Raw genomic sequence first — 24,470 nt, forward strand, 5'->3', positions numbered from 1 at the left:
TTCATTAAAAAATAATGCAAGCTCTGGGCACCTGGGTGGCTCAGTCGGTTAAGGGTCTGCATTCAGCTCAGGTCATGCTCCCGGGGTCCTGGGATGGAGCCCCACATCCAGCTCCCTGCTCAGCGGGGACCTGCTTCTCCCTCTCCCACTCCCCCTGCTTGTGTTCCCTCTCTGGCCGTCTCTCCGTCAAATAAACAAAATCTTAAAAAAAAAAAAAAAAGAGATACATTAACAAAAACAATACCTGGATATTGTTTGGGTTTAAATTCAAACAAATTTGAGACAACCAGGAAAATTTGAACACAAACTAAGTAGTGGATTATATTAAGGAATTAGTGTTGATTTTATTAGGTGTGATAATGGTACTGTGTTCCTAAAGTCTGTATCCTATTAGACACTTAAGTATTTTATGGGTGAAATTATGTCATTTGCTTTAAAATACTCCGGGGGGGAAAAGTACGGAGGGAAATAAATGAAGCAAGAAAGCCAAAGTAGTAATAACTCTTAAAGCTAAGTGACAGATGAACTGAGACTCATTAAACTATTCTCTATTTTCCCGCATGTTATTAAGTTTTTCAGCTTCAAACTCACCCTTCTATACTCTACCCTTTGATTCGGGGGGATGGGATGCGACCATCCGCATTCCAGCTCGGCCGGCTGCTTCCTGCTAGACTCTGCCTCTAGGGGGCGATAGAGGGAGACTGCAAGGCGGGAGGAGGACGTAGCAACTTAAACTCCTTTCTGTTCTTCCTTGTTCCCTCCTGTCAGCTTCCTGCTGCTGTCAGCATTCCCCTAGAACATTTCTTCACCGCCGCCCCAGCAGCGCCTTTCGTTGTCTACAGCTGAATCCGGTTTGCAGCTCTCCAGGATTCACAGAACCAGACTCATCCCACCCCCATCAGCAACACCAGCATGGGGTGAGTAGCACCCCCTCCTCGGGGGTCTGGGTCCCTGTTCCATGGAGCCCTTCCTCCAAGCTTCTAAGTTGTAACCATTCCCTTCTCTCTCCTTTGTACCCCAGCCCTGGGGCTGGTAGCCGCTTCCTCCGGTTACTTTCTTTACGATACCTTAGAGTTCTCTTTTCACCACTGGAGTTAGCTCCTTTACAACTTTATGCCTAGTTTACGGGTTTTTTTTGTTTGTTTGTTTTGTTTTTTAAATAGTAAATCCTGTCTGTTCAAATAACCAAGGCGCTTTCTACCTCCTGGCTCGTCCCTGATGAGAGGTACCGGCACTCCCATCAGTCAGTCCTTGGTTGAGGGCTGCGATCAGGGGGCTCATTCCCCAGCATTTCTGGTCTGCCACATGGGCAGCAAAGGCAACTTCAGCAGCTGAGCAGGTTCCGGTGGCAAGAGAAAGTCCTTGGGCGAAGTAATGCAGGCGCTACCAATTGGAAGTTGCGCCAGTGTGCACTAAAGTGATAAAGAAGGTGGGGGCAGCTCGACAATTTCGCTACACAGCCAGATGCCCTTTATAAAACATTAATTTCTAATTACGGAAGCGTTAATTGTCCTTGAAGGACAGTTACGAAGAAAAAAAGCTGAAGTCCTCTCAGTCACCGGCCCCAGTTCTGATTCCCTTGTCTTCCCTCCTACCCAGAGGCAGCCAGTGTTACCGGTTATCATTTACATGTGCTTTTCTACATATATATGCTGATTAAAACATTTGTGGCGTTATGCGTAGGTTTAAAAGTTGTTGTTGTTTTTTTTTTTTGCGAAGTATACGTATCTTTTTGCAATTTGCTTTATTCACTAAGCAGTTTGTCTTGGATGTCGTTCATTCCATATGATGACGCATAGACCCACCTCATTCGTTTCCTTTTTTAAAAAAGATTTTTATTTATTTATTTGAGAGAGAGAGTTGGGGAGGGGGCAGAGAGAGAAGCAGACTCCCCGCTGAGCAGAGAGCCGGGCGCAGGGCAGGATCCCGGGATCCTGAGATCATGACCTGAGCCGAAGTCAGATGCTTAACCGTCTGAGCCACCCAGGCGCCCCCCCGCATCTCATTCTTTTCACCTGCTGCCTAATATTCCTTATTAGGAGTGTATATGCCATTGTTTATTTCCCTGTTGCCCTATGTTCACTCTTACCCACATTCTGTGATTAATGTTCATGTCCCTGCTTCTTTGTACCTGTTGAGGGGTATTTCTCTAGAGTCGAGACAGAGTAGAAGAAATGCTGGGTCAGAGAGAACGCATATTTACAACTTGCATTAGATGTTAAAAATATGTCCTCCAAAAGGTAGTTGCAATTTACAGGCTGTGATACTGTGATCGGTAATAAGAAATATAAATTTGGCCTCCCTTTCATTTCTGGCATAGAGCTCCTAAAACCCTTGGAATTTCCTAAGTGATGAGAGCAACAAAGGTGTCTTTTGTTATGTTAATGAGTGACATTTGGGCTGCACCTAAGGCTGGGGGCTGGTTGCCAGGGGAACCAAGTATGAATAGAGGGTTGGAACTTTCGGTCCCACCCCCTGACCTCCCCGGCGGGGAGAGAGGGCTGGAGGTTGAATCAATCACCAATGGCCAATGATTAAATCGATCATGACTATGTAATGAAGCCTCCCTAAAACCCCAAAGGAGGGGGTTCACAGAGCTTCCAGGTTGTCGAACACGTGGAGTTTCAGGCACAGTGGCGGGCCTGGAGAGGGCATGGAAGCACCTCATCCTTTCCCCAGACCTTGCCCTGTGCACCTCTTCCATCTAGCTGTTTCTGGGTTATATCCTTTTATAATAAACCGGTGACCTAGTAAGTGAGATGTTTCTCCGAGTTGTGTGAGCTGCTCTAGCAAATTAATCGAACCCAAGGAGATGGTCATTGGACCCTCCAATCTATAGCTGGTCAGTCAGAAGCACGGTTAACAGCCTGGGCGTGTGCCTGGCATTTGAAGTTGATGTAGGGTGGCCGGGGGGTAGGGGAACAGTCTTGTCGGACTGAACTCTTAACCTGGGCAGTCTGATGCTGTCTCCGGGTAGGTGGTACCGGAATTGAGTTGAATTCTTGGACTCACTGCTGGTGTCAGGAATTGCTTGGTATTGTGTGGAAGGCCCTTCCCCCAACTTTGGATTTGGGTCCAGGAACCCAAAAGAGTTGGTGGTCAGTGAATTGGGATTTGCTAGACGGTCCCTGGCTCACAGAAACATGTGGTTTGGGAAGAGAAAGGATGAAGGGAGGTCGGGTGGGGATGAACCTCTTGATTCCTGGGTGTCCATGTGGTCACGCAAGGAATGAAGCAGCAACTGCTGCCTTCAGTTAACTAAACATGGACCCAACTCCTGGGCAGTTGGAATAAGGAAGTACATACTAATGAGAAAAAGGCAAAATATTCAATCCCTTGGTCATCGTTAACTGTAATAGCTAAACTAAAAGGGAACGCTCAGTTGGACTTTGATGCTAGTCCAAACTCCGAGTTCAGTGAGTCTGAGCTCTGACCATTAGCCTCAAAGCCGCCCCCCAAGGTAAAAGTCACTGTGGGGGAAGGGCGAAGCGAAGAAACTTTTGTAACTAGGGGGCTATAGTGTGCAAGAGTTGTTTTCATTTTGTCTATAAGTATCCTCAGCTTCCTGAGGAAGCCTCACTGAACGGGTTTGGGGGAGTAACTGATTGGGGGCGGTGTCTCTGGTCTGAATGCCCCTGGGTGGAGGAGCGTGTTTGGGTCGATGCCTGACCCACAGATCACTATGGAACAATCGCAGGTGGCTGTTATGTGATCCAGACATTTCCCGAGGGAACAACCAGTCTGGTGGACTGCATAAAAGCCACCCTAAGCCTTGTTAATCCTTAGAAAGGGGACTGTCCTTAACCCCCATGAATGCCGAGTCAAAACACCCCGATGAAGCAGCTGATACGCTTCCTATGCAAGGCATCTGGGACTGGCTTTATGACGACCGAAATATTAACCCGCTCAGTGTGCCCATTACCCAGGTCATGGTAAATGTTGTGGTTGAGGGGGTCCCTTTCTCAGGGGCGCCCCATGTAACCTCATTGTTGCAAAACCAAAAAACAGCTCGGGAATCCTCATCGAATTTGCTGTCTCAGCTTCTCCTCAGGGGTCTTACAGATGCTAATAGAAACCTTAGATTAATTAACAAGCCAATGGGGAAAGTCAAGGGACGCTTCCGGAACTAGGTGGAAATTTTTGAAGTTATTAAGAAATACGGTGAATAAAGTGAGTATCGATAGGAGCGAAGCAAAGAGGAAACAGAAAGAGGACTCGTCCGAGCCGGGTGGAAATTTTTAGATGATTAGTAAGAAATAGGTGAACTTTTTTTTGTTTGTTTAGTATATATAAGTTGCATATTTTTTTTTTTTTTTTTTAAGAAATAGGATGAATAAAACAGACATTGATGAGGTTAAGACGAAGGCTTTAATACTACCTAAGGGTGGTTGGGCCAAATGGACCCCTGTTGCTCCTCCAGCATTAAAGGGCCCCAAACAATCCTGCTTTATTTACCCGTTTGGAGAAATTTTACAACCCGGAAGGCAAAAATTACAATGAAGTACCTGACCAGCAACTGCGTGGGTGAGCAGTTAGGCAGATTAATCAAGATAAAGATTGACAAAAGGGTCAGGGTCCCTTGGCTTGACCCCCTCACTGGGAACCCAAAGCCTTTATAGCACAAGAGTGGGTGAAATGGTCAGAGAAGAGAAGTTTCCCGGACTCCTTGATCTGGGAGTCCCATAAACTTTGGTACCAAGGGAAGCCCTGACTCCTGCCACAATTAAATTGACAGAATGTAAAAACATAGGGTTGATAGGATTACGAAAGTTGGAATGTTGAAGCTGATAACTCTCTAAAGGAATCATGTTAACTTTACTTGAATGTTTTATGGGGATGGATATTAAATGTGGCTGAGGAACACTTCCCTTACCCTATATAACCTGTTGATGAAGTCCTAACGGAGGCTACCGCTAAGAATGTGAGTTGATGGCATCGTGGTAAAAGTCTGTAGGAGAATTTGTATGTTTGAATAGACTTTATGGGAAGGGGTTGCGTTTCTTTTACCTGATGGCTAAAAGGCAAAATATTAGGGATTGACAAGGGGTGGACATTGTATCTGACGGGAATACTTCCCCTACCTAGTATCATAACAAAAGGCACGTACATTTGCCCTACGAGCAATAAATATTAGTGGACGTCCTAAATGGGAACCAGTAAGACCCCTGAGCCCACCCATTGGAGGATGGAAGCTGGAATGCTGGTAAGCCCAATTCTCCCCAATGTAGAGTAGAGTACGCTATGTAGAGTGTAGACTGCGGCTTATGGCAAGAGCCTTTGAGCGCCTCCCAGTGACCGCTACTGGGACTTTGGGGAAGAGAATTTTGAAGGGCATTTACTACCTTGCTATGGGATATTAATTGAAGCTGAGGGACATACATCATCTTGAAACCTGAAATACCCGTAATGTCTAGGATGATGTTGGAGAAACACCTTAATAGGGATGGCAGTGCCTGGGGAATGCGAGGAGGAGTTTGCTCAGGAGCAGGGAGCCCCCTTTCCCCTAGGACTGACTCTGGAACTGTGTGAGGAGCTTGCTGGATTCTCTCGTCACTTAGTGCCCTATAAACAGCTCTCGACTGAGGGACAAAGAGCTGCTTGATTTGTGGACAGAAGTTCCACGGGGGTGGGGGTGGGTAGAATGGACAACATCTTGCTTGGAAGGCCTCCATTCTGACTGAAAAAGGTAAAAACCCATCAGCTCAGTGGTCTGAATTGCATGCTGTTTTGCTAGCAGTGATGGAAGAATTGAACCGTGATAAAAAGCCTGTATGTTTGACTTTTTACTGACTAATGGGCAGTGGCCAGTGGCCTGGGCTTCTGGTCAGGCAGGAGTGCAGCAGAAATGTGGCCTATTAAAGGGATGCCCACGCAGGGCATGGCCCTGTGGAGATTTGAGGGGTGCATTAAGGTAGGGCATATCAGTGCCCATCAGAAGAACTCCCTTCCAGGTTCGGAAGGTGGTTGGAACAAACCAGCAGATCTCCCTCTGTGCGCCCTTGAGGTGGCCGCCTGGGTCCATGAGATGAGTGGACACTGGGGGTCTGCAGCAGTGCAGAGATGGGCTGGTTCCACACCTGTTCCTCTGGCACCTTGTGAGGCACAAAATGTTAGTAAGAATTGTTCTGTTAGCAAAGGAGACAGAGACTACGGATGGCTATGTGGCAGATTCCCTGGTGGGGGCAAGTGAGACTGATGCTAGCAGCCCCCTGGGGGGCTACAGAGGTCCTGACAGCAGGAGTCACTGACTCTAGGCTGGCTTTGCATACCCGGTGGGAGGGGCACATGCCCCAGTGCTGGGAAAGAACCAGAACCGAGGACACGGTGCTACTTTGGACAGCCCATCGGCATTTCTTCAGACCGAGGAATATACTTTATATAGCTGATAATGTCCAACACTGGGCAGGGATATCCTCCTCAGAGTACTAGTTTGTCAGAGAATGGATGGGGTGATTAAACAGTGGTTGTCTAAAGGTGGGGGGTCGAGGTGGGCAAGGGGGAGAGAAACACATGAAGGGGGCTGGTTTACAGGCCTTCACGAGTGTGTGCTCACACTCAGCACGACAGGAGTGTCCCCACTGGATAGATTCCTGTTTTTCTGTTGGATCTGGGGAAGAGGGGGTATGGAAGGTGCTAGTAATCTTTCTTTTCCACATTGCCTCAACTTTTTTTTTTTTTTTTACTTGATGCGGTGGTCACAGGACCCAGGACTACAAGGGCCGGATTCCTAAGCAAGAAACTGCAACTGTGTATTTTCAACCTTTGTGTCAGAATTCCTAAGGGCCTGATGGGGCAGGATGGGCCTTCACCCCTTCTGGCGAAATTGGGGCTAACAGCGAATTCAGCTGTATGGTCTGGTGGTAAAGATAGCCCACTAGTTCTGCACGTGGGTAACCTTACCTTATCTGACTAGATAAGGACTGAGGGGGAGGGACTTGCTAGACTAGTTTTGCTGCCTGCAATCTACGCCAGCACAGTGGCCAAACCTAATGTCCCTTCCAGAGGTGGGAAGGTTTGGATATAAATGGAGGGAAAGAAAAATAGTAGCTGAGGGGTAAGGGAATGAATACGTGTGTTATATAATGAGGGAAATCCAATATTACATTGACCTCTCCAAAGACGCTCAGAGTGGGAGATGCTGTTACTTCTTAGCTTGAGTATACCAGATGACTGAGCGGGTGAAGCCGAATGTTGCCGAGACCACTCTTGTTTTTGGAACCTGACAGGATCCAGTGGAAGCCTGCAAACCTGAGTGGCCAACCCGCTGGGATCCTGGAGGACTGCTCCTCCTCCATATGATGCTGGACTGGATAGTTATTAATGACTGAATGAGATATCTTTTTGACTTTTATGATTGTTTTGCTATTAGGGATCCGTGTTCGAAGGCAAGAGTGGACTGTGATATTGTGGTTTATAATGAGAAATATATTTGGTCTTAGAAGTCCTAAAACCTTTGGAATTTCCTCCTTGTTGAGAGCCTTAAAGGTGTCTTTTGTTATGTTCATGAGTGACTTGGACTGTACGTAAGGAAGGGGGCTGGTTGTCTTGGGAACCAATCTTGTGATTAGAAGGTTGGAAATTTCAGTCCCACCCCTCTGATGGGTTGGGGTGGGGGGTATTGAATCAATCACCATTGGCCATTGATTTAAACTAAAAGGACAGGGTTCAGAGACCCTCTGGGTTGGTGAGCACATGGAGATGTGGGCAGAGTGGCGTGCCTGGAGAGGGCATGGAAGCTTCTCATCCTTTCCCCAGACCTCTCCCTATGCATCTCTTCCATCTGGCTGTTCCTGAATTATATCTTTTTATAATAAACCAATGATCTAGTAAGTGAAATGTTTCTCTGAGTTCTGTGAGCCGCTCCAGCAAATGAACTGAACCCAAGGAGTAGGTCGTTGGAACCTAGCCAGTCAGAAGACAGGTCAACGTAGACTTGCAGCTGGTGTTGGAATTGAGTCACCAAGGAGGGGGTCATTGAACCTCCTATCTATCTATAGCCAGTTGGTCAGAAGCATAAGTAACAACCTGCTTTTGTGACTGGTGTCTGAGGTGAGGGGATGTGTGTGTGTTGGGGAGGGGGGTGGCAGTCTTGTAGGAGTGAATCCTTAACCTGTAGAATCTGATATCTTTCCAGGTAGATAGTGTCAGAATTGAGTTGAATTCTCAGGCACCCTGTTGGTGTGTGAGAATTGTTCGTTAGTGTGGGAAACCCTGCCCCCACACATTGGAAATTGTGTTTCAGAATACCTCGAAGACAAGCGACCTAGGAGAGTGCCAATGCTCTTACTACAGGATGCAATATGGCTGCCTTATCCTACATGTCCCATCTGGCTCTGCTCCGGGCTCCTTTAGCAGAAGATAACTCGGGTGAGAGAGCTGTTCACCCTAACCACACCACAAAGCAGCAGGCACCTTCTGCACCCTACTCCCTAAGGGGCCACCAAGGTAGAACTACTGTCATCAAGCTGGAGGTACCAGTACCCTCAGGGAGTCTTCAGAGTGGCTGCAGTGTCTGGTATCCAGCCGAGAGTAGAGTCTCATGGAGACTAGTGGATGGGACTTGTTCCCGAGCCCATGTGACAAACCCTAGTGACTCCTGGAAATAATTAGGTGCATTTTGTGGGGGCTCTGAGGTCCTTGCATGAGCAGGTGGCGGGGCAGTTAGGTTATGTCTAGCTTTTGTTTTATGCAGCCAACAGTGGACCTGGTGCCTGTGGGAGTGGGAGCTGCAGGGAGAAAGCTACAGTGTCTTTCAGTTATCCCGGTGTACCTAGCGCTGGGATCTAGTGATGTCCCTTGTAAATACCTGAAATCTGCAAATATGAACTACCTTGTAGATATCTGAAAAGAAACTTTTTTTCAGGGATAGGAAGGAACCAGCAAGGCCAAGCATCTGAGGTGGGAATGTGCTTTATCTGTTCACGGAATGATAAGGATGCTGGTTGGTATGGAGAACATGAGGGGGGGAGTGAAGGAAAGGATGTGAGAGAGATAATGATGGGGACTGGAAACTCCCTCTGCTTTCCCAGATGGTTTCCTGCCCAAGGGTTGTTTTAAACCAGGCCAGGTCTTGATTTCTTCGGTGATTCAGTTCCCTCAAAACCTCAGTAGTCCTCTGATCTTTTTGTTTTAGACCTTGCCCACGTTCTCTTCCTAGAGGTGATGGTGGCGTCTCCTTGACGTATTTGTCTCCTTGTTTCTGCGCTGCTCCCTTTTGAAACTAACGGGGGCTCCCTCGATATCATCTCAAACAGCAGGCTTAGATGAGAAGGGCACCACCACCTTCAGTCCGATTTTCGCTTTAGGGCAGAGTCCCCCTGTTTAACTAAGGAGTCTTAGAATCCTTTGTGTCCACTGCTCAGGCGGTCCCACAGGGTAACACTGAACATGAGGAACGAAATGACAGACCACCGGAGTGGTCAGTCACTGGCTGTGGAAAAAGCCAGTTCTAAACTACAGCTAAGCAGTTTTATGGAAAGCCACGGAAGCTGGCAGCTGGATCCTAGCGAGGAAGCTAGAAAGGGTTGCCCTCCCCCAAACCAGGGAGATGGATAAGAAACAGCCTTGTGGCGGTCTCCCATAAGATAGGGGCGAGAAGCAACATTGTAGCAGCTCCCTGTCCTTAACTCCCTATGTTCCAGGAGGAATCACAGAGGATTCTGCCATGAGTTGGGTCAGACTGCAGATCCCTTGTTTGTGTGGCCTCCGTGGAGATAAGCAGGGTCACTGGACGTCCTGAGGGAGCTGTTCCCCTAGACCTTTGTTACACAAAGCCCTTTTCAGTCTTATTATTTGGGATGCAGAAGCAGTCAGTTTTTCTTTCTTTCTTTTCTTTTTTAAAGATTTTATTTATTTATTTGACAGAGAGAGACACAGTGAGAGAGGGAACACGAGCAGGGGGAGTGGGAGAGGGAGAAGCAGGCTTCCCGCCGAGCAGGGAGCCCGATGTGGGGCTTGATCCCAGGACCCTGGGATCATGACCTGAGCCTAAGGCAGACACTTAACCGCTGAGCCACCCAGGCGTCCCTTTTCTTTTTTTGAAAGATACTGAGATAGAGAGAGCAGAGGGAGAGCGAGAATCTAAGGTAGACTCCATGCCCAGCGGGGAGTTGGACGTGGGGCTCCATCTCACGACCCTGAGATCACGACCTGAGCAGAAATCAAGTGTCGGGGGCTCAAGAGCTACCCAGGCTCTCCAGCAGTCAGCTTTTCTAATCTTGCATCCCCAAATTTCTTACTTGATTTCTGCAACTTAATCAGCCCATTCTTACCTGAGCTTTTGTCTTTCTTGTAACACCTTGCTAACTATAGCAAGTAACCATCACTACACACTACGAACATCGCTTTCCACCCTCCTTTCTGAAAGCTGTGGGCTCAGGAGGCACTTAGTGCGACTTCCTTTTATTACAGGTAACATTTGCTGTTTAACAAGACAAGACTCTCCATCTTTTTATCCTCCAGTATCATTTTCCTCCTTGTCCAAACAACAAAAATTTCTTTATTGTTCATCGTATCATAACTGGTGGGTGAACCGGTCATTGGGACCACGCTCCATGCTGTCATTCAGAAACCCAGGCTGACTGAGGCTTTGCTTTTGCTTCAACACGTGGCCACCAAGGTCATCCTTAGGAGTAAGGTTTGGAGCCATTTCTGTCATAGCAAGCTGCAAGGGGAGAAAAGCATACATTAGTATACTTGTGAGGTTTACATGGACAGGCTGGAAATGGTACTTGAAATTTGTTCTCGCATTCCATGTGGCCACACCTAACTGCAAGGGAAGCTGGGAAATGTGTGCCCAGGCAGAAGAGGAAAGCATGGAGTCGGTGAGCAGCTAGCAGTCTGTGCCACAGGGTGCTGTGGAATAGTTGTATTGGCAGTGCGGGTGGGGAGAAGTGGCTGAATTCTGGATTTATATAGAAGGTAGAGACCTCAGGGGCGCCTGGGTGGCTCAGTCGGTTAAGTGTCTGCCTTGGGCTCAGGTCAGGATCCCAGGGTCCTGGGATCCAGTCCTGCATCGGGCTCCCTGCTCAGCGGGAGGCCTGCTTCTCCCTCTGCCTGCTGCTCCCCCTGCTTGTGCTCTCTCTCTCTCTCTGACAAATAAATAAAAATAAAACATTAAAAAAAGAAAGAAAGAAAGTAGAGACCTCAGAATTTGTTGACACCAAGGTTTTGGGCCTGAAAAGTTGGAAGAATAGAGTTGCTGTATGCCAATATGGGAAAGGCTATTGAGAACTCCGTTTGAGATGTGTGATTTTTGAGGTATCCACATGGAGACATTAAGTAGGCAGTTGGAGATGCAGGTTTATGGTTCAAAGGAGTGGTCAGGACTGAGTATATAACTGGGGGGGGGGGCCTTGTTACATATATGGTATTTGGAGCTATTAAACAGCACTGACTACAAAACTATATACAATAATACTGAATTTCATTCATTCTACAAAGTACATTTTTTAACATCTTAAGATCTTTGAAATTGGAATGTGTCTTACAACACTATATATTATGATTGACAGTGTTTTCTTTGTTAGTATCATTTAGAATGATGTGTCTTGCAACTGATGGCACCCCAGATTCAATGAAATCGTAATAATAAGAGTAAAAATGATGATGCTATTGAGCATTTACTAGTGTGTGTCAGATACCGTGCTAAGCCACTTCCATGATTATCTTTACACGTAGTTACAGGAATATTAAGCGCTCAGATGCAGGGACATGACGGCATGGATCTGAATTGTGGCTCCGAGTTTACAAACCATATGACCTTGGCGAAATGCTTACTCTGTGCCCTAGTTTCCTTATCTCTAAAATGGGATGATAGGGCGCCTGGGTGGCTTCAGTTGGTTAAGCGACTGCCTTCGGCTCAGGTCATGATCCTGGAGTCCCTGGATCGAGTCCCGCATCGGGCTCCCTGCTTGGCAGGGAGTCTGCTTCTCCCTCTGACCCTCCCCCCTCTCATGTGCTCTCTCTCATTCTCTCTCTCTCAAATAAATAAATGAAATCTTTAAAAAAAAAAAAAATAAAATAAAATGGGATGATAATAGTACATAATTTACAGGTTTATTATGAGGATTAAAGGAATTAATACACGTGTAGTTCTTAGAGCATTGCTTAACAGGATAACTGCTAAATTGTTCACATTATTAACAAAATTAACATTGTTAAAACTGTAGAAAATATATGTATGTATGTAAAAATTCATCAAGCACGAAATCTTGCCATTTACGACGACATGGATGGAACTAGAGATTATTAGGCTAAGTGGAATAAATCAGTCAGAGAAAGACAAATACCATAAGATTTCACTCATATGTGGAATTTAAGAAACAAAACAAATGAGCAAAGGGAAAAAGGCAAACCGAGAAACAGACTCTTAACTATAGAGAACACACTGATGGGTACCAGAAGGGAGGGGTGTGGGGGGTGGGTGACATGGTGATGGGGATTAAGGAGGGCATGAGCACTGGGTGTTGTATAGAATTGCTGAATCACTGTATTGTACACCTGAAACTAATATAACACTATATGTTAACTAAGTGGAATTTAAATAAAAACTTAAAGAGAAAAGACCAATGTTTCAAGCAAAAAAAATTCATCAAGCTATACTCTTTAATGCATTTTACCAACATTACTGTGTATATTTTATACTTCAGTAAAAGAAGAAAACAAACAGAAAAGTCTGGAGAAAAAGAGATCATCTGTCTTCTAAATAAAAAAAAAGTTATGTGTGTGGAATGATATTCATTGAAGTATTACTATTTTTTTTCTTAAAGATTTTATTTATGTGACAGAGAGAGCAGGAGAGCACAAGCAGTGGGAGCAGCAGAGGGAGAGGGAGAAGCAGGCTACCGGCTGAGCAGGGAGCCTGAGGCCGGGCTCGATCCCAGGACCCTGGGATCATGACCTGAGCCGAAGGCAGATGCTTAACCAACTGAGCCACCCAGGTGCCCCTCACTGAAGTATTTTTGTCTGAAATTAATATCATTGCTCCAGCTTTCCTTACGTTAGTGTCAGCACAGTACATTTTTTATGGTCCTTTTACTTTTAATTTATCTGTGTCTTTCTATTTAGAGTGGGTTTCTTGGGGCACCTGGGTAGCTCAGTTGGTTAAGCGACTGCCTTGATCCGACTCTTCATCTTGGCCCAGGTCTTGATCTCAGGGTCTTGAGTCCAAGCCCTGCATTGGGCTCCATGCTGGGTGTGGAAGCTACTTTAAAAAAAAAAAAAAAGTGGGTTACTTATAGACAACAAATAGTTGGGTCTTGTTTTTTTTAATCCACTCTGACAGTTTCTTTTACTTGGTGTGTTTATTATTTATTTATTTATTTATTTTTAGATTTTATTTTATTATGTTAATCACCATACATTATATCATTAGTTTTTGCTGTAGTGTTCCATGATTCATTGTTTGCGTATAACACCCAGTGCTCCATGCAGTATGTGCCCTCTTTAATACCCATCACCAGGCTAACCCATACCCCCACCCCCCTCCGCTCTAGAACCCTCAGTTTGTTTCTCAGAGTCCATAGTCTCTCATGGTTCGTGTACTTGGTGTATTTAAACCATTGATATTTACTGATCTAGTTGGATTAATAGTTGCCATATTTTTTCCTATTTTCCATTCACAGTCCTCATTCTTTGGTTTTTGGTTTTCGCCTTCCACCCTTTTTCTTTTTCTTTTCTTTTCTTTTTTTTTGGAATGAGGCATAATTGACATACTATATTATTCTCAGGTGTGCAACATGATTCGCTATTTGTATATATTGTGAAATGATCACCACAATGAATCCAGCCAACATCCATCACTATACATAGTTAATTTTTTTCCTGTGGTGAGAACTTTTAAGATTTACTCTCTTAAGGGTGCCTGGGTGGCTCAGTTGTCCTTAAGCGTCTGCCTTCAGCTCGGGTCATGGTCCCAGGGTCCTGGGATCGAGCCCCACATCGGGCTCCCTGCTCAGCAGGGGGTCTGCTTCTCCCTCTCCCACTCCCCCTGCTTGTGTTGCCTCTCTCGCTGTCTCTCCTGTCAAATAAATAAAATCTTTAAAAAAAAAAAAGATTGATTCTCTTAGCAACATTCAAATATCCAATATAGTATTATTAGCTATAATCTTCATGCTGTAAACTGTGTCCCCATGACTTATTTATTTTATAACTGAAGTTTATACCTTTTGACACCCTTCACCCATTTTGTCCAGCCCCTCCACCCCCTGACCTCCCAACAATCACCAATCTATTCTCTGTATCTATGGGCTTGGTTTTTTGTTTTTTGTTTTTTTTTAAGATTCCACATATAACTGAGATCATACGGTATTTATCTTTTTCTGTCTAACTTGTTTCACTTATGCCCTCAAGGTCCATCCATGATGTTGTCACAAAATGGCAAGATTTCATTCTTTTTTTTTTTCCTTAAAGATTTTATTTATTTATTTATTTGAGAGAGCATGGGAGGAGGGGCAGAGGAAGAAACAGACTCCCTGCTGAGCAGGGAGCCTGACACTGGGCTCAATCCCAGGACCCCAGGATCATGACCTGAACTGAAGGCAGACGCTTAACGACTGAGCCACCCAGGTGCCCCAATTTCATTCTTTTTTATGGCTGAATAATACTCCTGTGTGTGTGTGTGTGTGTGTCTGTGTCTGTCTGTCTCATTTTCTTTATTCATCCTTTGATGGACACTTAGGTTGTTTCCATATCTTGGCTATTGTAAATAATGCTGCAGTGAACATGGGAGTGCTGTATTCTCTGGTTTTAACTGAACATTTTGTGTGAGTCTGTTCTCTTTCCTCTCTTTGCATATCAATTATACTTCTTTTTTTAGTGGTTGCCCTAGAGTGGGCAAATACACTTTTATAACTAGTCCATATCCACTTTCAAGTAACACTCTATCACTTCATGGAGAGTGCACATACCTTATAACAGAATATTCCCAGTTCCTCCCTTCTGTTCCTTATGATGATATTGCTGTCATTTATATCACTTATCTGTAAGCTTATTAAGTGTTGTTATTGCTAACATTGTTGCTATTGCTATTTTGAACAAACTTATCTGTTAGATCCATTAAGAATAAAAAATAAAATATTTTATTTGACCTTCATTTATTTCTTCTCTAGTGCTCTTCCTTTCTTTGTGTCAGTCCAAGTTTCTGACCTGTATTATTTTCCTTTTTTCTGAAGCACTTCTTCCAACATTTCTTGCAAGTCACTCTACTGGCAGCAAATCCCCTCGATTTTTGTCTGAGAATGTCTTTATTTCCCCTTCACTTTGGTAGGATAATTGGATGGATATAAAATTCTGTGTTGGTGGTTTTTTCTCTCAATACTTTAAATATTTCACTCTTCACTCTTCTCTCTTCTTGTTTGCTTGGTTTTTGAAGGGAAATCCAATGTCATTCTTACTGTTGCTCCTCTGTAGGTAGGGTGTTTTCTCCCCTCTGGCTTCATTCAAGATTTTTTCTTTGTCTTTGATTTTCTACAGTTTGAGTAGGATATGCTTAGGTATACATTTATTGACATTTATCATGCATGGTATTCTGTAAGCTTCCTGAATCTGTGGTTTGTGTCATTAATATAGGAAAATTCTCAGCTATTAAATATTCCTTCTGTTCCTTTTTCTGTTTTTTCCCCCCTTCTGTTATACCCATTATGTGGATGTTACATCTTTTGTAATTTCCCCACAATTCTTGGATATTCCATTCTTTTTTTTTTTTTTTTTCTCTTTGCATTTCAGTTTTGGAAGCTTAGGTTAACATCTATTCAGGCTCACTTATTCTTTCTTTGGCCATGTCTGATCTACCAATAAGCCCAACAAAGGCATTCTTCGTTTCTGTTACAATGCCTTTGTTTCTAGCATTTCCTGTCAATTATTTAACAGCTTCCTACTCTATGCTTATTGTTACTTATCTGTTCTTACATGTTGCCCACTTTTCCACTAGAGCTCTTAGCATATTAATCATAGACTTTTAAAATTCCTGGTTTCATAATTTCCACATCTCTTCCATGTCTGAGTTTGGTTCTCATGCTTTGCTCTGTCTCCTCAAACTCTGTTTTTTGGCTTTGGTGTGCCTTGTAATTTTTGGTTGAAAGTTAGACATGATGTATTGGGAGAAAGGAACTGTGGTAAATGGCCCTTAGTGATATGGTAATGTGGGGTAGAGGAGAAACATTCTATAGCCCTACGATTAGGTCTCAGTCTTCAGTGAGCCTGGGCCCATAAGCTGTGACCTTCACAAGTGCTTCTCATTTCTTTCCTTTCCCTCCAATATTGGTGAAACAGAAAGGCTAGAGGGGGCTGGGGCTGGAGTTGAGTATTTCCCTCCCCACCTTGTAAAAGGCTAGAGAGACCCTCCTCCCACCCCCTTAGGTTTACTTTCTCCTTACCCCTACTGACAATCAGGAGGGCTATTTCTCTTGAAAACATGGTGGAACTCCTAGGGGTAAAATTGAACTGGGCCCTCCCCAGCACATGCACGCGCGCACGCGCACACACACACACACACACACACACTCCTGGAGTCCTGAACTCTAGCTTGTCCACATGGAGCCTCCAGTGATTCATCATTATAGTTTATGTTTTCTTACCTGGGACTGGCTCCAGCTTTAGAGTTCTGTTCTGAGGCTTCTGCTATAGTAAACTGTGATTATCTGTATTTACTATGTCTCGATTTGGAGGGTCAGCAGTTAGCTCTGTGAGCTCAAATTTCTGATGGATCTAAGAGGAGTTGTTGATTTTCAGTCTGTTCAAATTTTCTTGTAAGGGTGGCACTGATGACTTTCAAGCTCCTTATATGTTGGACCAGAAACTAGAAGTCAGTATTTTCTTATCACAGCAAAAGATTAAAAACATGACAGGTGTACATCATGCATCAGTAAAGGTCTGACTATTGATTTATTTATTTTTAAAGATTAATTTATTTGGGGGGGCACGAGCAGGAGGGGCAGAGGGAGAGGGAGAGAGAATCTCAAGCAGACTCCGCACCCAGCACAGAACCTGACGTGGGGCTCCATCTCACAACCCTGAGATCACAACCTGAGCTGAAATCAAGAGTTGGACACTTAATCAACTGTGCCACCCAGGTACCCCAAGGACTGGCTATTTAAATTATGCTGCATTCACCCCCTGGAATACTATGTAATCAAAAAGGCCAGCTCTAGATGTCCTGATATGGAAAGATTTGCAAGATATTTTTTAAAAAATTTTACTTATTGGGCACCTGGGTGGCTCAGTTGGTTAAGTGACTGCCTTCGGCTCAGGTCATGATCCTGGAGTCCCAGGATTGGGTCCCGCATCAGGCTCCCTGCTCAGCAGGGAATCTGCTTCTCCCTCTGACCCTCCCCCATCTCATGTGCTCTCTCTCTCTCTCTCTCATTCTCTCTCAAATTAATAAAATATTAAAAAAAATTTAACTTATTTATTTTAGAGAGAGAGAGAGTGAGCTAGTTGGGGGCAGAGCAGAGGGAGAGGGACAAGCAGACTCAGCACTGAGTGCAGAGCCTGACGCCAGGCTTGATCTCATGATCCCAAGATCATGATCTGAGCTGAAACCAGGAGTCAGCCGCTCAACCAGCTGAGCCACCCACGTGCCCCATTTGCAAGATTTTTTTTTTTAATATTTTATTTATTTATTTGACAGAGAGAGAGAGAGAGAGAGAGAGCACAAGCAAGGGAAGTGGCAGGCAGAGGGAGAGGCAGGCTTCCCGCTGAGCAGGGAGCCCGATGTGGGGCTCGATCCTAGGACCCTGGGATCATTACCTGAGCCGAAGGCAGCTGCTCAACTGACTGAGCCACCCAGGCGCCCCCCATTTGCAAGATATTTTAAGTGACAAAATGCAAGGTACAGAAAATAAATAGCATGAAAGAGTTCTTTGAAGTGAATAAATGTTTGTTTAAAAAAGGGTGTGTATCCATATCTAGTATTCTTCAAAATAAGTAAAGGAAATACAATTATCAAAGATTAGTGGAAAATGTACCAAAATTACAGCAATCACATTTTAGCATTCTAGGGGTTTTTATTTTTCTAAATTTGGTTACATTATTTCTATAATTTTTTAAAGGAGTATTCATATGAAAAAATCTGGAAATTATACACAAAAATGATAGTGGTCATTGGTTTCGGGAATGGAAGTAAAGAAAATTTCTCCCATTTGCCAGACATTTTGTAACTTGACATCACATATACAATAATATTTTTTTGTTTGTGACACACATGCAGATTGTATTTTGTTTAAGCAACTGATGTCCAGTTAGGCTTGGAACAGGCTGGTTATACCACCTGTTACACTAGCATTCCTAGCACATATTGAAAAGCTATTATAAATCACTATTTTGCTATATAGTCCCATGTTTGTTGAAGGACTTTTTTTTTTTAAGGATTTTATTTATTTGACAGAGAGAGACACAGCGAGAGAGTGAACACAAGCAGGGGGAGTGGGAGAGGGAGAAGCAGGCTTCCCGCCGAGCAGGGGGCCCGATGCGGGGCTCAATCCCAGGACCCCGGGACCATGACCTGAGCCGAAGGCAGACGCTCAAAGACTGAGCCACCCAGGCACCCCTTGAAGGACTTGATAAAGCAGAGAAGACTGGCTGATTTAGAAAGCAATGTAGCATTTCTCCAGTCCTTGAGCAAACCAAGTGAACAATGTAGCCACAAAACAGTAGCGCATTCTGTAAACAGCTACTTGAGTCTGCAGACCCAAGAACAGATCGGGAGCAGTGATGTCCTCTGCATTACCTAGATCAACCCAAGAAGAATCAAGAAGTCCTGAAATGAGCCCAAAAATAAAAAGAAGGGAGAAATTGATGCTATATAGTTGACAGAGCATCATTTGCATTTTTTTCTAAAAAAAGATAAATTTTATCTAAAAGAAAGAGGCAGAACACATACCTAAGGGCCAAGAAAGAATAGCTGTTTCTAGCAGTCAAAAATGAAATGCTTAGAAGACAAATATAAATTAAAACAAAAAACTGGAAACCTTACCAAATTTGGTTGAAAGAAAGCCTCTTTGTGTTTGTGAAAAGTTTGAATTGCAGCATATATTTAGAGAAATAACACTTTATTACGTCTTATATGTATAAAGTAATTATATGTATTAGAATATATACAGGGGTGCCTGAGTGACTTAGTCGGTTAAGCATCCAACTCGAGTTTCCACTCAGGTCATGATCTCATGGGTCGTGGGATGGAGCCCCGTGTTGGGCTTCCTGCTCAGTGAATGACCAAACATATATTTCTTATATCTTTAGTCTTCATCCAAGGTTCCTGGCTCATAGCTAGCTCCCCAAATCTTTGGAATTTCCTGAGCAGTAAGAGCAGTGGGAGCATTTTTTGTCATAATATTTGGCCATTTGTCCACAGTTCCTGAAACTTTATGGCTTCAGAGTCATAAAGTGAAATGTGTGTCTTCTTATTCATAACAAGCCCCTTTTCCACCACCACTGGGTATATGTTAATGAGGTGACTTCTGGAAAGCACCTGAGGTTGGAGGCTGGTTGCCAGGAGAATCAACCATAAGATTGGAGGGTTAGAACTTTCAGTTGCTCCCACCCCCCTAATTTCTAGGGAGCAGAGATGGACTGAGATTGAATAGATCACCAATGGTCATTGATTAAGTTAATCTATATAATGAAGCCTCCATAAAAACCCAAAAGGGAGAGGCTTCAGAGAGCTTTCCAGGCTGGTGAACAAATGGAGTTATGGGAGGATGGCACACTTGGATAGGGCATGGAATCTCCATGCCTTTTACCCACACTGGTCCCTGTGCATCTCTTCATCTGGCTGTTCTTGAGTTATTTGTCCTTTTATAGTAAGTCAGTAATCTATAAGTAAAATGTTTCTCTGAGTTCTGTGAATCGCTCTAGCAAATTAATCGAACCCATGGCTGGTGTCATGGGAGCCTTTGATTTATAGCCATTTGGACAGAAGCATCGGTGATATCCTGGATTTGCGGTTGACATTTGAAGTAGGGTGAGGGGGGCAGTCTTGTAGCCCTTAATCTGTAACCCAAGGTGGGGATCATTAGAACCTCCAGTCTGTAGCTGGTTTGTCAGAAGCACAGGTAACAACCTGGAATTGTGATTGCCATCTGAAGTGAAGGGCACTTCTGGTGGGACTGGTCTCTTAATATGGAATGTGATGCTGTCTCTGGGTGGATCGTGTCAGAATTAAGTTGAATTGTAGGACACCCAGCTGGTGTCAGAGAATCGTTAATTGGTGATGTGGGGGAAAACCACCTCCCTCCCACACACATTTTGAAATTGTTGATCAGAACTTTGGAGCTTAATTGTGATTACTTTTTTTCTGGCATAAGCAATAATATTTCCAAATTAGAGTGGACTTTGAAGAAACTCTTAGCACAAGGAAAAATTGGTTGAAAATTTGCATTATTATAAAATTTCCAGGCTGGCCAAGAAGAAATAGGAGGGTGTGCTAAAGCAGAAAGCAAGATGGAGCTGAGGTTTTACCAGGCTGCAACCATGTGGAGAGACTGTAGTAAGAATTTGACTTGGTGATTAAATTACCAGATGGTTGGTCTTGGTGACTGCAGTGCAATTTTGATTGTAAAAATGGTTGAGAAAATCAGGTGGACTTTGCAGGTTCACATTTAAATCATGAGGCTTATATTTTAGCTAGATAAGACCTGGAACATTTGGAATCTTCTGGACAGACACACCAACAGAACTATACCACTGTTCAGGAGCTCTGAGTTTAGTAGAACTAGCAGTGGGCCATGAGTGAGGCATAATCAGCAGCCCCAAGCCATGCTGAGGCTATTTGCTTATGCCATAAACTTAATAGGAAGATCCAGGCTTCTAAGGAGGCATAGTTGTCCCTCTCCAACTGGGACAATGTGTATTTCTTAAGCCTAGACAAAGTAAGTCAGACTGGTAGTAAAAATAAAAGGATCAAATTATTTTGTCCCACGGTGGTTTATATAAAATATGTAAAACAGAACCCTTCAAATTTTAAATAAAACCCAGGAGATTCTAAAACTCTAGAATAAAAGGAGTGAAATAATCCGCCGGAGTCTGCGTACAGGTCCTTGGCTAGGAATTGGTCAGTTTCAGAGAGGTTGTCCCATAGCAGGATAGACAGACTACCTTTTTTTTTTTTTTTAAAGATTTATTTATTCATTTATTTTTTTGAGAGAGACAATGTATGTGTGAATTGGGGGAGGGGCAGAGGAAGAGAGAATCTCAAGCAGACTCCCTCTGAGTGCAACTCAGGACTGGATTTCACGACTGAGATCATGACCTGCCCGAAAACAAGAATCAGTCTCTTAGCCGACTGAGCCACCCAGGCGCCCTTTACCGTATTTTTATACGAAAGATAGTAAGTCATCGGGGACTTTCCTCATTCCATTCAAATCACAAAGCCTTCTTTAGGAGACATATTACCAGTTTTATATTAGCTTGGCCATTAACCCAGAGGACCTTTTCACAAATATGAACTATTTAATCCCTTGTCTCTAGAATTTGGGAATGTGTGGCCCTCAAAGTATTAACTAGTATCAGTTTATCCAAGAAGTTCTGTCTGTTCTTTTTTTGTTCTAATTGAAGTACAGTTGATACACAGTGTTCTATTAGTTTCAGGTGTTCAACACAGTGACTGGACAACTCTATAGATTTGCTGTGCTCCCCACAAGGGTAGCTATAATCCATCACCATACAACGCTATTATAATACCATTGACAGTATTTTCTATGCTGTACCTTTCATCCCATACTTTGTATTTTTTCGTTCCATAACTGGAAGCCTGTACCTCCCACTCCCCTTTACCTCTTTTTGCTCATGCTCAACCCCCTCCCCTCTGGCAACCACCAGTTTGTTCTCCATATTTATGGGTCTGTGTTCTGCTTTATTTTGGTTTTTAGATTCCACATATAAGTGAAATCCTGTGGTTTGTCTTTCTCTGACTTCTTTCACTTTGTGTCTGTTCCGTAAGATAAGTGTCCTAGTAAACAATGAGTATACTTTATTAAGCATTTCTGGTTGGACAAATAAGAGTGCAGTGGGAAATTTTATGAGGAAATGTAATATGATAAGGCTTTGCTCTACTAAGATAGAACCAGGAAGTAAAAAATTACAGTTTTAAAGCTAAAGGAGGACAAGTGTTAGAAACGAGAAACCAGGGGCGCCTGGGTGGCTCAGTCGTTGGGCGTCTGCCTTCGGCTGGGGTCATGGTCTCAGGGTCCTGGGATCGAGCCCCGCATCGGGCTCCCTGCTCGGCGGGGAGCCTGCTTCTCCCTCTCCCACTCCTGCTTGTGTTCCCTCTCTCACTGTGTCCTCTCTGTCAAATAAATAAAATCTTAAAAAAAAAAAACCAAAAAACGAGAAACCAGGGGTGCGCGGGTGGCTCAGCCGATTAAGCGTCTGCCTTCAGCTCAGGTCATAATCCCTGAGTCCCTGAATCGAACCCCGCATGGGGGCTTCTACCTCTGCCCCTTACCCCCCTCGTGCTCTCTCTTGCCCTCTCTCTCTCTCAAATAAATACATAAAATCTTTTTTTTTTTTTTAATATTTTATGTATTTATTTGACAGACAGAGAGGGAACACAAGCAGGGGAAGTGGGAGAGGGGGAAGCAGGCTTCCCGCGGAACAGGGAGCCCGACGAGGGGCTCGATCCCAGGACCTTGGGACCATGACCCGAGCCAAAGGCATATGCTCAATGACTGAGCCACCCAGGCACCCCTAAATAAATAAAATCTTAAAAAAAAAACAAAAACGAGAAACCAAGGGGTGCCTGGGTGGCTCAGTCAGTTAAGGGCTGAACTCTTAATTTTTGCTCAGGTCTTGACCTCAGAGTCTTGGGATCGAGCCCCACATGGAGCTCCCCACTCAGTGGCGACTCTGCTTGGAATTCTCTCCCCTTCTCCCTCCGCCCCTCCCCCCCGCCCCTGTGCAGGCGCAAATTCTCTCTCAAATAAATAAATCTTTTTTTAAAAAAGAGCGAGAAATCAAAATGAAGGAAGTAAGAAGGAAGGCCTGGACTATATGGACTTTAAGGAGCTTGCACGATGGCACTGAACCTATTCTTTTAACTTTAAACTGTTCATTGCCTAGGCCATTAACTGAGTGGAAGGTGTCAAAAGTGGGCAGTCCTGTAGGCCACACCCACCCGGGGAGCCAAGGTGCACATGGTAGCTTCACAGAGCATAGGAAAGAGTGAGTTGCTGGTGAGTTTGACTTGGTAGACTAGTTCCCCCTAGAACTGCTGGTGGGAGTGTCATTTATAGGCTAAACCATATCAAAGTGAATTTTTTCCCACTTTTTAAAGATTGTGGTAAAATATATATAACATAAAAGTAATTTTATGTACCATTTTAACCATTTTTAAGTGTACCTTTCATTGGCTTTGAGTACATTCACAGTGTTGTGCACCCATCAACAGTTTTCACTTCCAGAACTTTTTCATCATCCCAAACAGAAACACCCTTATCCATTAATTACTCCCCATTCCCTCCTCCCCCAGCCCCTGGTAACCCCTGTTCTGCTGGCTGTCCATGAATTTGTCTGTTTCAGGTACCTTATGAAGTGGAATTATACAGTATGTGACCTTTTGTGTCTGGCTTCTTTCATTTAGCATAATGTTTTCAAGGTCCATTCATGTAGCAGCCTGTGTTGGAATTTCATTCCTTTTGAAGTCTGAATAATATTCCATTGTGTGTATATACTACATCTTGTTTTTCCACTCATCTTTTGATGAACATTTCGATTGTTTCCACATTTTGGCTACTGTGAATAGTGCTGCCATGAACAAGGAGGAACAAGTATCTGAGTCCCTGCTTCAATTCTTGTGAGTCTATACTTAGGAGTGGAATTGCTGGTCCACAGGGTGATTTTATGTTTAGGTTGTGGGGAACTGCCAAACTGTTTTCTGTAGCAGCTGCCTCATTTTACATTCCTACCAGCAGCACACAAGTGTTCCAATTTCTCCATATCCTTGCCAGCACTTTCTATTTTCCTTTTTTTTTAAATTATAGCCATCCTAATGGGTGTGAAGTGGTATCTCATTGTGGTTTTGATTTGCATTTCCCTCAAGACTGGTGATGTTGAGCATCTTTTCATGTGCTTATTGCAAAAAAAAAAAAAAAAAAAGCCTGCTGGGATTTTGATCCGGATTGGGTTGACTCTGAAGATCAATTTGGGGGGGTAGTGCTATTTTAACAAAATTAAGTCTTCTAATCCTTGAACATGGGTGGTTTTTCAATTTATTTTGGTCATCTTTAATTTCTTTTAATGATGTTTGTAGTTTTCAGTGTACAGATCTTGCACTTTTGTTAAATTGATTCATTACTATTTTATTCTTTTTGATGTAATGATGTAATAGAATTGTTTTCTTAACTTCATTTTCAGATTGTTTATTGCTAGTATATAAAAATATAATTGATCTTTTTATTATTGATCTTATATCCTGCAAACTTTGCTAAACTCATTTATTAAGCTCTAATAGTTTTCTGTAGTGTATTTCCCAGGAA

General features: G+C 43.7%; 1 protein-coding gene across 1 annotated transcript in view; it reads left to right on the forward strand.

Moving 5' to 3' along the window:
• The first annotated feature begins 763 nt into the window (after nucleotides 1-763).
• The window catches only part of USP9X (ubiquitin specific peptidase 9 X-linked), a 166,695-nt gene continuing 142,988 nt past the window's right edge, over nucleotides 764-24,470 (forward strand). Inside the window, exon 1 of the mRNA XM_045876425.3 lies at nucleotides 764-917. The gene's annotated coding sequence lies outside the window, so the exon portion shown is untranslated. The remainder of the gene's footprint in view (nucleotides 918-24,470) is intronic.

The sequence above is a fragment of the Mirounga angustirostris genome, unplaced genomic scaffold (assembly GCF_029215605.1).
Source record: "Mirounga angustirostris isolate CCGP_5_RB_7025 unplaced genomic scaffold, mMirAng1.0.hap1 SCAF_11, whole genome shotgun sequence".
Taxonomy (NCBI): Eukaryota; Metazoa; Chordata; class Mammalia; order Carnivora; family Phocidae; genus Mirounga; species Mirounga angustirostris.